The 12,381-nt window shown below is 60.3% G+C and overlaps 1 protein-coding gene across 18 annotated transcripts in view; it reads right to left on the bottom strand.

Annotated features, from left to right (window-relative positions):
- The window catches only part of EPB41 (erythrocyte membrane protein band 4.1), an 85,696-nt gene extending 74,187 nt beyond the window's left edge, over nt 1-11,509 (bottom strand). For 17 of the 18 annotated variants that reach the window (XR_004781516.2, XM_050715135.1, XM_050715137.1 and 14 more), the window contains exon 1: nt 11,430-11,503. The gene's annotated coding sequence lies outside the window, so the exon portion shown is untranslated. Of the gene's footprint in view, nt 1-11,429 lie in introns of all 18 variants that reach the window. The other variant, XM_050715139.1, reaches the window with a different exon arrangement.
- Nucleotides 11,510-12,381: the final 872 nt, after the last annotated feature.

The raw sequence follows: 12,381 nt of genomic DNA, 5'->3' as shown, positions 1-12,381 counted from the left end.
ATGCACAGGAGCCAGACCTCGCCCCTGCGTTCTGCCTCCACCACGGACTGCATCAGAAAGGAGCTCATAATCATTAAGCTGCCATCTTTTATTTCTAATTATTTGTCTCCACAGCAGGGTTCCTGCAACCATCAAGTACAAGGGAAGCAAGTCTCAAAGGAGTAACTGTTTTGAAGAGGGCTCGCAGCTGCCACCACATGAATGGCTCTCCAAGAACAGTGGCAACTGCTACGCACTGCCCACAGAGCGGGGGAAAGCATCTCTGTCTCGGCTGGTTTTCAATGTTGATTTTTAGGTCAACGAAAACAGCTTTTCTTATGCAACAAGGCATACAGAAAGCCCACTTGCCTTGAGTTTTCGCTTTCATTTAATTAGATGGTAATTCAGAAGGCAGCACCGATATTTTGAACACCACAATGAGAACGATTTCACTGCCTTACAAAGCGACGAAGTAAAACCACTGAGCTAAGCCAGCCCCAGAACCTGACACCGCTTTGGATTCTGACAGTCTCTTCTGACAGAGGGGGACAAGGAGAGGGATACCCTGCTACCACGTTTCCTAGAGAGATTCAAAGTAGAAAATGTCACTGAAAGGCAGAAAAGCAGCAGACCTTACTTCCTCTTCGAGCTACATTGGAAATTAAGAATTACGGAAAAGCCCAAGTTTGTTGAACACAACAGCTGTTCAGCAGCTCCATGTCGTAATTAAGCAAGAGACAAATAATTTCCTAAACAGATAAACATTGAGATCCCAACATACAGCTCCCAGTATCACCAGTGCCAACGTACAGGAGGACACAGCCCAGCAGCAGGCAGTTAGCAGCCACACTGTGCTTATCACCTCCTTTACAACAAACAGCTCTGAACGTTTTTTTTTTTCCCCCAGACAGCTTGCATCTTCCCTGACCTCACTTAAGATTTCCTGACAGGCTTCAAATGATGGCAACGTATGTGAATCTTAGCTTGAAGGTCAAGCACACAGCCTCAGACATCGCAGGCTCCCCTTGCACTTGCATCCTCAGCATTTTTCTCATGGTTTCTGCCCTCCAGCTTCTCGCAGCACGGAAGAAGCTTCACGGAGGCTGCTGGTGTGTTACTTTTAGGACCAATGCCCAACGCTCCTATCAGGCCAGGAGAGAAGATTCCCTCACTACAGCTCCCATGCATTTTACCTTTACCTCAGAGGTAAGCCAGGCTTAAAGATGGAAAGGCAACCTGAGCCGGCTGATTCCTCTGCTGGGTGAAGGTCAGGGCTATCCCTGATCCAGTGAAACTGGACCACACAACCTTTATCTTTGCCATCTCTAACAAAGTACCACTTGGCCTTCTTGTTTGCTGACCAAGATTAACACCAAGTACTCACCAAGCAGCAGATTTCATCCACTATCAGGGTCAAAACCCCAAAAGCTTATAAGCAGCAGGGACGCTGAAAGCCTCTGCCCTCTGTGCAGTACATGGTGAGCAACAGACTGCTCATACAGACAAAACTCACCGTGAGACTACTCCGGGGAGAGCAAAGCAGGGGCTGTTCAGGTTACCAGCTGTCCCCAGGGAAGAAATTCACCCCTGACCAGAGACAAGGTCTTTCACCACTCACACACAGAGATCTACACCAGAACAGGACCAGAATCAGCTTCACCCCACACCAACCATCAAGGACACTGTATTTTTCAAAGCTTTGCCTTCTCAAACAACTCTGCAGTAGCAGTACTGTCCCACACGGTCCCTGCTGCACTTCTTACGCAGGGCAGACGAGATGCACGCACGGTGCTGCATTCACCATGTCCTGCTGCAGGTAAGTAGGTAAACCAGGCAGTCCCGAGAAAAAAACACAGCTGCGAGGTACTGGCAAGCTGTCACACTGTGCTGACCGTGTCCTGAAGGTCTGACCACGATGGAGGAAGACCCCGGTGTCCCCTGGTGCAGGGCGCCCTGGTGCAGTCACAGCCGCGCGAGCGAGCCCTTGCATGTTGCCCCAGATGCCAGCTCCTGGCCAGCGCGAAGCCAGCCTGCAGGTAAGCCTTTTGTGCGGGGGAGTTCTGTTCTGCATTCAAATGACTGCTCGGGGGTTGGATGGGAGCTCGGCACCTCTGATCAAGGCAGATCCTCTGGTTAATTAATTATCCTTCTCTCAGAGGCTTGGTAGCAAAGAACAGCTCATTCAGAACAGGAGACAGCCGCTCGGCTTCTAAATATAGTGCTTCACTTACTTCTGGGTAAGAACAACAGGTTTATACCTGGATTTGATTCATCTCCTGCCCTCCCCTGTGAGGCATGGTGTAATAATGCTGAGTTAAGAATAAAGCAATCTGTTCCCAGCACCTTCCCTGCCTTCCCTTCAAGTCTCACCAGTGACTGGCAGCGTACCGAGCGGCGGGGCTGGAGCAGAGCTGCTCTGCACACACGCAGTCCTTTCCATTGCTGGGAGAGGAGGCGATACAACCAGGGGTGGGGGAAGGCAGACAGGAAAGGGGAAAGCTTAGCAGTAGGATATTTTGCACTTCTGAAAGAAGAAGTCAGTTAAAAACTTCGAAAGTCTCCAGAGATAATCTCACCACGTCCAGAGAACCAGCTTTACCCAAAGAGGCTCCTTCCTTTCCTCCTCCACACACACCCACCTTATTTTGTTATTTTAGGTTTTAACAGCACCTCGCAGCCAGGTGCAGGGGTAGGCACCAACCCCCTGCTGCAAAGCCACAGGAATCAACCCCACCGAGATGACTTTCCCCCATGCAGAGAGATCTCCGTGAATGCCTGCCGCAAACACCAGTGCCCACTGCTCCAAGCTCGACGTGCATTTCCCCTCCTCTCCTGCCAGAAGGGCCTCGGGCTGCTCTCTGTACCCTGCGAAGCCACGCACATCTGCAGGTTTGCAGAGGGGAAGCCAACCCAGCGCTGGGCTCCAGCCCTCAGAGAGTCTCTTACACAACCACAGCACAGATTCACCATCAACAGCTCTCAGGAGGAATCTGGGGAGAAACAGCGAGTGCTGCTTTCCACTACCAGGACAATTTTCACTTCCATTTCCTCGCTTGCTGGTGCTTAGCGTGCTGCCAGCACAGGGTCAGCGCCCAGCAGGCCAGGCTGGCAAGAACAACTGCTGCTGGGGGCTTCTACATCCTACAAAGAGCCTGGAAATTGCTATATGAAACGCTTCTCAGTGCCCAAAACATTAACACATATGCGCGTACACACACACGATAATCCCCGTTCTTTGTTAACAAACAACACTCCGGAGTTTAAGACGGAAGGAACAAGTGGGTTCATTATTTAAGTCCAAGTGATTTGTAGAGTTTAAGATGGAAGGAACAAGTGGGCTCGTTATTTAAGCCGAAGTGATTCCTTTCAGCTGCTTCCCCTCGTTGCTCTAACGAAGCAGGTACTTACCCAGAGATGAGGCAGCCGGGCGGACCACGCAGGCGAGGCACCACAATCCATCATGGGGCAGCGTATGGAAGAGAAAGAAGAAGAGACACTGGTTAATAAGCAGTTCCAGCCAAACACGAAAACCCCCAAACACGCCAGAAAAATCCCTCCAGCCGCCCAGCAAGTGCTCACACTTGTACTCGATGCGAGCGCCGCGGCAGCGTTCGCGTAAGCGAACTTGAGCGTCTGACTTTTCCCAGAACAGAAGGTGGAACCGGACGTTCACGTTGGGCCACTTCTTAGAAATGTAAACACGAAGCAGGGAAGGGGAAAAAAAAAAAAAAAAGTAGCCTGGCGTTACTTAACGCTGATAATGCAGCGAGCGGTGACGCTGACGTCCTGCGTCCAGCACCCTCCTGGGAGCCCCAGGAGGTGGCACAGCACGGCCCCGGCACCACCGAGCTGGAGAAGGGGAGAGCTCTGGCCGAGGCTGCAGACCCGCTTCTCTGGGGCCGTCCAGTTCCTCCAGCCTTGCATAACTTCTCTTTTAGACCTCACCAGGCAGGGGGTGGACACACAGCGTGCCTCCGGCCCCAATTCCAAAGGGCTTCAGCTGAGCCCTCTAGTGGGCTTTAAAAACTCAACAAAACACCCACAGACCTAATTTAATTAACGCTCTGCCAGAGGCCTCTAAACCCTAATCCTCTCAACAAAAGGATCATTAACTAAATGAAGAGATCCAAGAGAGCAACGGGTCCCTCAGCCACAGCCAGCCCGGCTGCGTGCTCCGGCGGCACACGCCAGGGCCCACGAGGGGCTCCAAAATGTGGCTCGGTCCTCAGCCCCAGCACAACCCGGCCGGGGAGCTGCTCAGACACGAGTGCACTGACACGGGCGCACACAGCAGAGCTCACGGCATGCATGCGATGCTCAGCATGATGCCATGCCGGAGGGACACACGTAAGTTCGTGCTTGCCCTTTGGGATGTGTCCATGGGACGTCACACCCGCCACATGATGCTGAAGGTCCCTGGGCTGTCATCTCCAGCGAGACTGAAGCCCCCAACAGCTGGAACAGGAGGACTTGGAGCCGGGGCACTGGTTGTTTTTAAGGGTTTATTTTTAAGAGTTATTATCCATTGGTGTGGAAAGCCTGGCGAGCAGGTGAAGAAGAGCTCTCCTGTCAAGAGGCAGCCTCGGCCCTTCAACTGAAGGCTGGGAAAACACCTCCACCTTGCCCAGCCCCACCAGCAGGAAGGGTTTTCCTCGCAGCAAGAGGCAAGGTGTACGTTGGCAGAGAAATTTACAGCACACAAGGGTGTAGTCCATTAAGGTACACTCCGGGAAAAGCCTTTTAAATCCAAGGTTCCCAGCCCGCACGATTTGCCCCGATGGGATGGAGATTTGGGTTTGCTCCCTGCAGATGTCTCTCCGAAAGCCACCTCCAGTTTCCAAGCCACACGTGGGACTCAGAGCGCTGTGGCTGCAAGGAGCACATCCGCGAGACTGCTCATTAGCACGGTGAGCAGGAGCAGAAGAGCTTAATTACAGGGCAGGGATCGTTCCCTCTGGGTTCTTGTGTGGGCGGCAGCCCCAGCAGAGGCCGTGCAGCCCCATGGGACGGGTGTTCCTCGACAGAGCCGGGCCCTGCAGCAGCCTCTGCCCGTGCCACACGCGGGGCCCGCGGTCACCAGGAGCCTGGCCAGGGCTCTTGCAAGCAGCTGCAGAGCCTCAACCCACAACTTGAGAACCCAAAAGGAGGAAGACTTCAGGCGTTGCTTGCTAAAACGCTTCTGGCAGCAGCAGCCTGCACGGGTCTCTTTGGAGAGGCTGCTGCAGCCCACCTACAGGTACCGGTACCTGGTTTCGCAGCTACGGGCGAGCACCCCTGTCTGAGGAGCTCGGTCTCAGCAGGAGCTCCTAAAGCCCAAAGCTGAGCTCCAGCCGTGGTGCTCACCGGGGCAAGGGATGCAGCACCTGCCGGAGGGGCAGGCTCACACCCCAGAGGCTGCTGCAGCCCGGGGCTGGGCTTTTAGGAAGGCCAGGAGACGTTTCAGCATGCTGCCTCTCCCCAGATCAACACAGCCTGACCTGGAGGGACCTCGCAGCCCTCTAGGCACCATCACGGAGCCTCACTGGAAAGCATTCGTGAAGACCCTCATTTTCAGTAAATGCGTTTTGGGGACAGACGCTGACACACTGAGGCTTCCTTGCCTGAAGGTGCGGGAACAACTGTTCCCAGAGCTAATGAGGCTGTCCTGCTTTGACCCGGGGCAGTTTTCAACAGACACAGAATAAACAGTCCTCTCCGCGTTCGCCTCCTGGAATAAATCCCAAGAGCTCCCGTCTCCCCGGCCCAGGCAAGAACACAGATGGTCACGGAGATTAAAACATAGAGAATTAACAGCCCCGTGCAAATGAGCTCCTTCATCCAGCCCAGCACTGCCAGGTGGTTGGAGGTACAGCGCTGGGATACAGTCACCAAGGCCTGCTGAGCTCCGCCAACAGCCCCAAATTCAGCAGCACAGGGGCCAGAGAGCTGGGAAAATCGAAGGCAGTCGCAGGGGAAGCGAGATGCAAACTGCCAGAGCCGGACAGCTGCAGAGCCGCACCTGCCTCCTGCTGCAGCAGTGGGGGAAAAGCACCGGCACCAGGAAAAAGGAGCACGGACCCATCCTGCGCTTGGCTCTCTTTGTACTTTCCCACCAAAAGCCAGCTCGGGTGGATCAAAGGGCGCCGTGAGCCGCATGCGACCGCGAGGGCTTCCCCGCCGCCGGGACACGGGGTGCTGCGGGCTGGCAGCAGGCAGCGAGGGAAACCCACACCGGCCCCGCCGCCGTTCCTAGAAGGAATCTGTCAGCACTGCACAGCCGGCGAGGATCGGACCGGCACGCGGGGCTGAGCAGCATTCCTGATCCAGGTAACATGTGCCAGGCTGCCTCCAGCGGGGACGCCGCCCCTGAGCCCGCTGCCATTCCCAGCGACAGCTCCAAACCCTATTTTATTTTTCTTCAAAACCAGGTGAAAAGTCAGGAAGGAGCGGACTCCTTGCCCAGCCGCCAGGCCGTATTTCTCAGGGGCAGCTCTCGGGTTAGGCAACGGCTCACACAACTGCATTTTCTATTAAAAGCCTCCACTCTGCATCCGAGGAAATCCCCAGGCGGCGCCGACCCCATCTGCCAGCCCGCAGCGGGGCCTCGCAGCCACAGATTGGAGGAGGCCGACCCGCGCCGTACGGGAGCGGCTTACCCCCACGGCGGGCACGCGCGCCTCCAGCACAGCACCAACACGGCCGCACCGAGTCACGTTCCAGCCCAACGTGGCGCGGGGCTGGGCCGGCTTCTGCCTCTGCTCCTTGCGTGTTCAGTGTTTGAGCTCGTGCAGATGCACGGAGGCGACTCCGGACGGGCGCTCGCCCTGATACAAGCTCCTGATGCAGGGGGAGAGCTCTCCTGGGTTTTGAAATGCCAAGAAACGCTTACCCCATGCCCAAGGACTTTTAGAGAGCAGGTACAGAAATACAAGCCCCTAAAGGCCAGTGCTGCCTGGCGAGCAGCTAAACCATCGCTGCAGCTGGGGGGCAGCAACCAAGCAGGGGTCAGCTCGCAGAGGCAGCCTTCAAACGCTTTGATGCAGCTGCTTTAACAGCTAAGGGCTGCAACGATGCTCCGGGCACCGGTCCACTGCGGCTCCCAGCCATGCCGAGCAGGGCTCAGCACCGATACCAGGTTCGCCAGGCTGTGAGCAAGCTCCGAGCTGCTCTGCATCTCCCAGGAGGCTGCAACACCTCCAACCCACCGCCGTGGCAGCGGGGTCACTCCAGAGACTCGCAGCACGCGGCCAGCCTCACGCCCCCTGCTCAAATCCCGCTCAGGTCAAGCGTGGCCAGATGTAATTACCTACACGAGGGGAGCTAGAGGCTGCCTCTGATCAGGGGATGTGTTTGTGCCGTCAGGCCTAGGTTCCTTCCGTTTTGCTGCTTACTGGGATGCCAAAAGCTGCCTCTTGCTAAGTGGACCAGCAAGAACTTAACCTCATTCCTCGCCAGCAAACAAGACTTTCTCAGGAGCTGCAGGGAAACGCCGGTTCCTTAGTCACCCATTTACAAACAGGAGCAGAGAACATTTTAATAGGATTCATTAATTTAATTGAATAGCGCAGAGGACGTCAGAAGCTTTATTTGTGTTGGCAAAGGGCTTTAGGATGAGCCAATGGAAGAGCAGGGGCAGGCCCTGCAACCTGAAGCACTTCTGAGGGGCCAGGCGCCGCCGAGCCCGCGGGCTGGAGCGGGGCTGGGTCGCCGTCCAAGCTCCCTTCCAACCTCTCCACCTCAAAACCCCCAGCAAGGGACAGCTTCAGAGCCTTCCCTCTCCGAGGACAGCAGGGTGAGGCTTGGGCAACGCAAACCCATTTCACCTGGCCCCGTCTGCGCCCGACCAGACTCGGCATGGGGGCCCAGCTGGTGCGTGTGCGTGCACCGCTCCCGGCGCTCCGCAGGCACGGCCGATGGTTCAGGCTTTTCTCCAGGGGTATCAGGAGGGGACAGCAGACAAACCATGCTAATTGGATAGACGAAGCGTCCTCTGCAGCCCTATAAAGCTGCGAGCAGCTGCTCAAAACCTCTTGTGAGCAACAAAAATAGTTTCATCTAAGGAGCAGGCGCGGATTAAACGCCACAAACGCCCTTTTCTTTTCACTACGGGCAGTTCTCCCCATTGCAGTCTCAAAAAAAAAAAAGAAAATAATCAGACCTGCAGACCAAACCAGGAAGTCTAGCACACTCTGAGCAGCAACAATAGCAGGAGGATTTTCCAGGCCTTTGAGCTTGTTTTGCAAGTGCCAGATTATGTAAAGCGCTGCCTTGCCATTGCCGGGGAAGCGGCGCCGAGGCCAGCTGGCACCGCGCTGCCCTCACCCCGCAGCGGGGGCTCGCGCAACGCCCGCCCCGGGGATCCCTGCTCGGGCACCTTCCACCGCAGCCAGCAGCACCTTCCGTTTCACGTGTAATTGTTACGTAGTTAATCACCTTCCCAGGGTCTGGGTTTGCTTTCCTAGCAGCCTGCCCAAGCACGAGGTCCCAACCAGCTGCCCTGGAAGAAGAATCTCCTCTGTGGCCACGCGGCAGCTCCGCCGCGCTGTGCCCGGGGCGACGCGTTCCTCCCGACGCGCAGCTAACCCTCGGCTTTTCCGCCAGCGGGGATATGCTGGAGGGGTGAGTGGTTATCGCTGCACACATCCTGCAGGAAACGACCCAAAGGCTCAGCTCATCGCACATTCAGCGCCCTGCCACGACCGGCTGGAAGAAGCCTGGAGGCACCCCCAAGGCAGAGGGACGGAGCTGGCGTCCCCGCACCGCACATCCCATCAGCTGCGGCTCCGCGTCCCCCCGGCAATGTCATCGTACCCCATGCATTTGCCTAATTGAGACCTAATGAAGCGCGGAGATCTATTGTGGGCCTGGTAGGGGAGCAGATGTGCCCTGGACCTGGCCGCATCTCCAGGGTGAATCAGCAGGAAAGCCCAAGCCGGGATGCTCCGGGCAGCTGCCACCCGCTCAGCCCTGCAGACTAAGCCCCTTCCGCTCCATCAGAGCCAGGGAAAGAAAATGTTCTGTTCATCAGCAGCCTCTAGTGGGGAAAAGCAGGCAGACGGGCCGGCCGCTTCGTAGGGACCCTGCAAGCCTCGGGGCACAGAGACCCACGGAGCCCACCCTGATGGGATGGGACAGGGTGGCTCAGCCCCGATGCTCAGGGCATAAGGGACCGCGGGGTCTGCGAGCTGAGCCTTAGCTTTGCAGCCAGCACATGAGGCTGCACCAAGGGGACATCCCCAGGGCCAGCTGCCCCTGCACCGGTCCCAGCTGAGCAAGCAGGCTGCAGCACCTCCCTGCGAGGCCTGACTCAGCCCTGCACAAGTCACTGGAGGAAGCAAAACGCACAGAAGGGACCGCTGGCGGATCCGGAGCCTTTCTGGGCAGCACGCTGAACGGGAAGCCTCCAGGTGGTGGTGGGTGAGTCCATCCCCCCTCCTGAATCACGCTGCAGACAGCTCCCACACCTCCAGCCCCCGGCACCCAGCGTGGCCAAGAGCTGCTTTTAACCCCAAACCCGCAGCTTCCAGCCTCTTCCCATAGCCAGCTGGGAACGTGCAGCAAAGCTAAAACGCCGCCCCGCACCGAACGCGGGATGCTGCCCTGCGGGGTAAGGACCATCAGCAGCCCGCTCTCCTCCCAGGGAACGGCCACAGATGAAGCTCAGAAAAAAGCTGTTGGGTATTTGATCTGCGACCTCTGTCTCAGAGAACCACTGACACCGCTCGCCCTACGAGCGACCAGCGCCGGCCGGGGACGTGTGGCGCGGCGCCGCTGCTCGCAGGCAGTTCCCGCAGCAGCCAGGCTGCGCACCGGGAGGCGGCGGCCGCTCCGATCACGTCGCAGAGCGGCCCCGCCGCGGATGAGAAGGCACTTTCCGTCTCGGCAGGGTTTCAAACCCTCTCGAGCAGGCCTGGAGATGCTCTTAAGGGAAAGGGAAGGCACAGCGCGCAGCCGGGGGAGGCTCGTGCCACAGGCAGAACAGCTTGAGCCCAGCCACGGGGAAGGAGTTGGATGCGCGGAGGAACTTCTCGCTGCCGCTAACTCCCCGTTTCCATCACGACTCGCAGAAGCAGCACGTGCCCCGCATCGGGTGAGGAACACAAGGGACCGCGGCGCTGAGCTGAGCTGGGGAAGAACGCGTCTGAGCAGGGTCTGGCACTCGGAGAGGAGCTGCGCACCCGAGGGGGGCAAAGGGCCCCGCTCCCAACTTACCCAAGCTCTGCCTGGGGGGGCAGGCGCAGCGGAGCTGCACACCCGCGGGCACACGCAGGGTGAAGGCAGGATTACGCAGCGCAGGGAACCTCAGCCCCGTGTCACCTGAAACTCTGGCGCGGTCGCAAGTTACTCCCACGACTAACCCGGTTACCCAGCAGAAAGAGGACACGGAGGAGAGCAGCAGCACCAGCCCCGGCTCTCAGCCACAGCTGTGCCTCCACTAAAGCCTCAAGATGGGCACAGCAGAGGGCAGGGAGGGTTTTGGGGAGCACCTTGCAAGACCCCAACTTGCTTCAGCGCAGGAAAGCGGAGGGCTGGCAGGGACTCCTGCCCCTCCGGCCTCCCCCGCCCTTCCCCCCCCCGCCGTTCCCCCCAGCTCTGCTCACGTTGGTGCAAGGGGACACGAGCGTGCCCCGTGCCAAGTCACGGCCCTGTGGCAAGGCGTCCCTTCGCGCAGCGTGACCTGACGCAGGGCACGGCACCGGTCTCCTGCCACCAGCCCCGTGCCGAGCTGGGCCCAGCACCACCCAGTCCCCATGCAGCACCGGGCGCCCCGACACCGGCCCTGCCGGCCTCGGAGCCCTCGGCCCCGGGGGAGAGCCTGGGCGTACGGCAACCCCGCGGCGTGGAGGCGGCTGCGGCGCAGCGGCGAGCCAAGGCACACCCCCCCCATTGCAACACAGCCCTAAAGATAGCGACGGGCCCCGGCGAGCCCGCACCGGGGCACGGCCCCGGCCCCGCACCGGGGCCGCGCAGCCCGGTGGGACGCGGGACGAGGGGAGAGGACGGGGGCCGGCGGCGACGCTCGGTGCCGCCGCACGCTCCCCGGGTTGCGACAGCGCGGCCTGGAAGGAGAAGCGGGGAGGCGAAGAGGCCGGCGCGGGGACAAACCGGGCGGCGGGGCTTTAGGGCTGCCCGGCGGGGACCGGGGCACCGAGGGGGCACCGGGCACCCGGCTGCGGGCAGGGGCTGGGAGGGCGCGGGGGGGGGAGCGCTGGGGAGCCGGAGCCGGGCAGGGGAAGGACCCTCGGGGGGCGACCCCGAGTTTGGGGGGGGGGTCGTGGGGCTGCCCCCAGGTACCCCCGGGATTCCCCCGTGCTCACCGGGACCCCCCCGCAGCTCCCACCCCGCGCCCGGCCCGGCCCCACCGGGGACCCCCCCACTACGGGGGGCACCCCCCGAGCACCCCACGCCCCCCCCCCGGCTCCGGAACCCCCCGGTCCCTCCCGGTGCCCCCCCCCCGTCCCCGCCGTTACCGGCCCAGGGCCGCTCCGCTCCGCGCTGCCTCCACCTGCGCCGCCGGCCCCGCCCCCGTGACGTCACGGCGCGCCCCGCCTTCCCGCGCCGCCAGGCCACGCCCTCCGCGCCGCCAGGCCACGCCCCCTCCTCGCCGCACGCCCCGCCCACGACACCGGGGGGGCGGGGCCGCCGCCGCGGCGCTGCAGTGGGCGGGGCGTGCAGGTGGCGCTGTGACGTCACGGGGCGAGGGGGGGGGGGGGGGATGTCCCCGAGAGGGGCGCGGGGCTCAGAGCGCCGCCGTGACGTCGCCGAACCATATAAGGAGCGGAGCGCTCGGGGATCCCCCCGGGGTCTCCCCCGGGGTCCTCCCCGCCCCTCCCCCACGCGGAGGCCCGGCGTTGGCCTCCCTGCTCCGGCCTCTGCCAGGGCACCGGGCTCGGGGAGGTTTTGGGCTCATTTTTAGCGATTTCTGTGTTTTCTCACGGGGCCGAGGCTCGGCCTCAGCTGCTCATTCCTCGGCAGGGCGAGGACCCCCAAAAACCCTGCCTTACCCCCAAGCCCTGCCTTACCCCCGGCAGCCGCCCAGGGCCCCGCCCTGGTTATCGCGGCCACGCAGGCGGCGGGCGGTAAGGGCCGATAAGGGGTGGTGGGGCCCCAGGACAGCCCCGGAGGTGGCCTCGTGCTGCCACTGGGCCGCAGAGGACGGAGGCCACGTTGGGTGCCTCGACCCCAGCAGCCTCCGGAACCTCACTCCCAGCCCTGCCCACGGGGAGCTCGGCCCCAGGGCTGGGGGTGCTGCCCCCAGGGGGCCCTGGTGTCCCCACTGGCACTTAGGGAGGCGGAGGCACAGGGCCCCAGCGGGGTAATAAAAAACCTTACAAAAATGCCCCATGGCAGCAACTCCTCCCTGGGATCCCAAAGCATAAAGGCTGGGTGCAGCAGGAGCGAGGGCGCACAGTTGGGGTGCCG

Source organism: Cygnus atratus, chromosome 23, assembly GCF_013377495.2.
Source record: "Cygnus atratus isolate AKBS03 ecotype Queensland, Australia chromosome 23, CAtr_DNAZoo_HiC_assembly, whole genome shotgun sequence".
Taxonomy (NCBI): domain Eukaryota; kingdom Metazoa; phylum Chordata; class Aves; order Anseriformes; family Anatidae; genus Cygnus; species Cygnus atratus.
The sequence above is the reverse complement of the archived record's forward strand: the minus strand, read 5'-3'. Positions and strand labels throughout refer to the sequence as shown.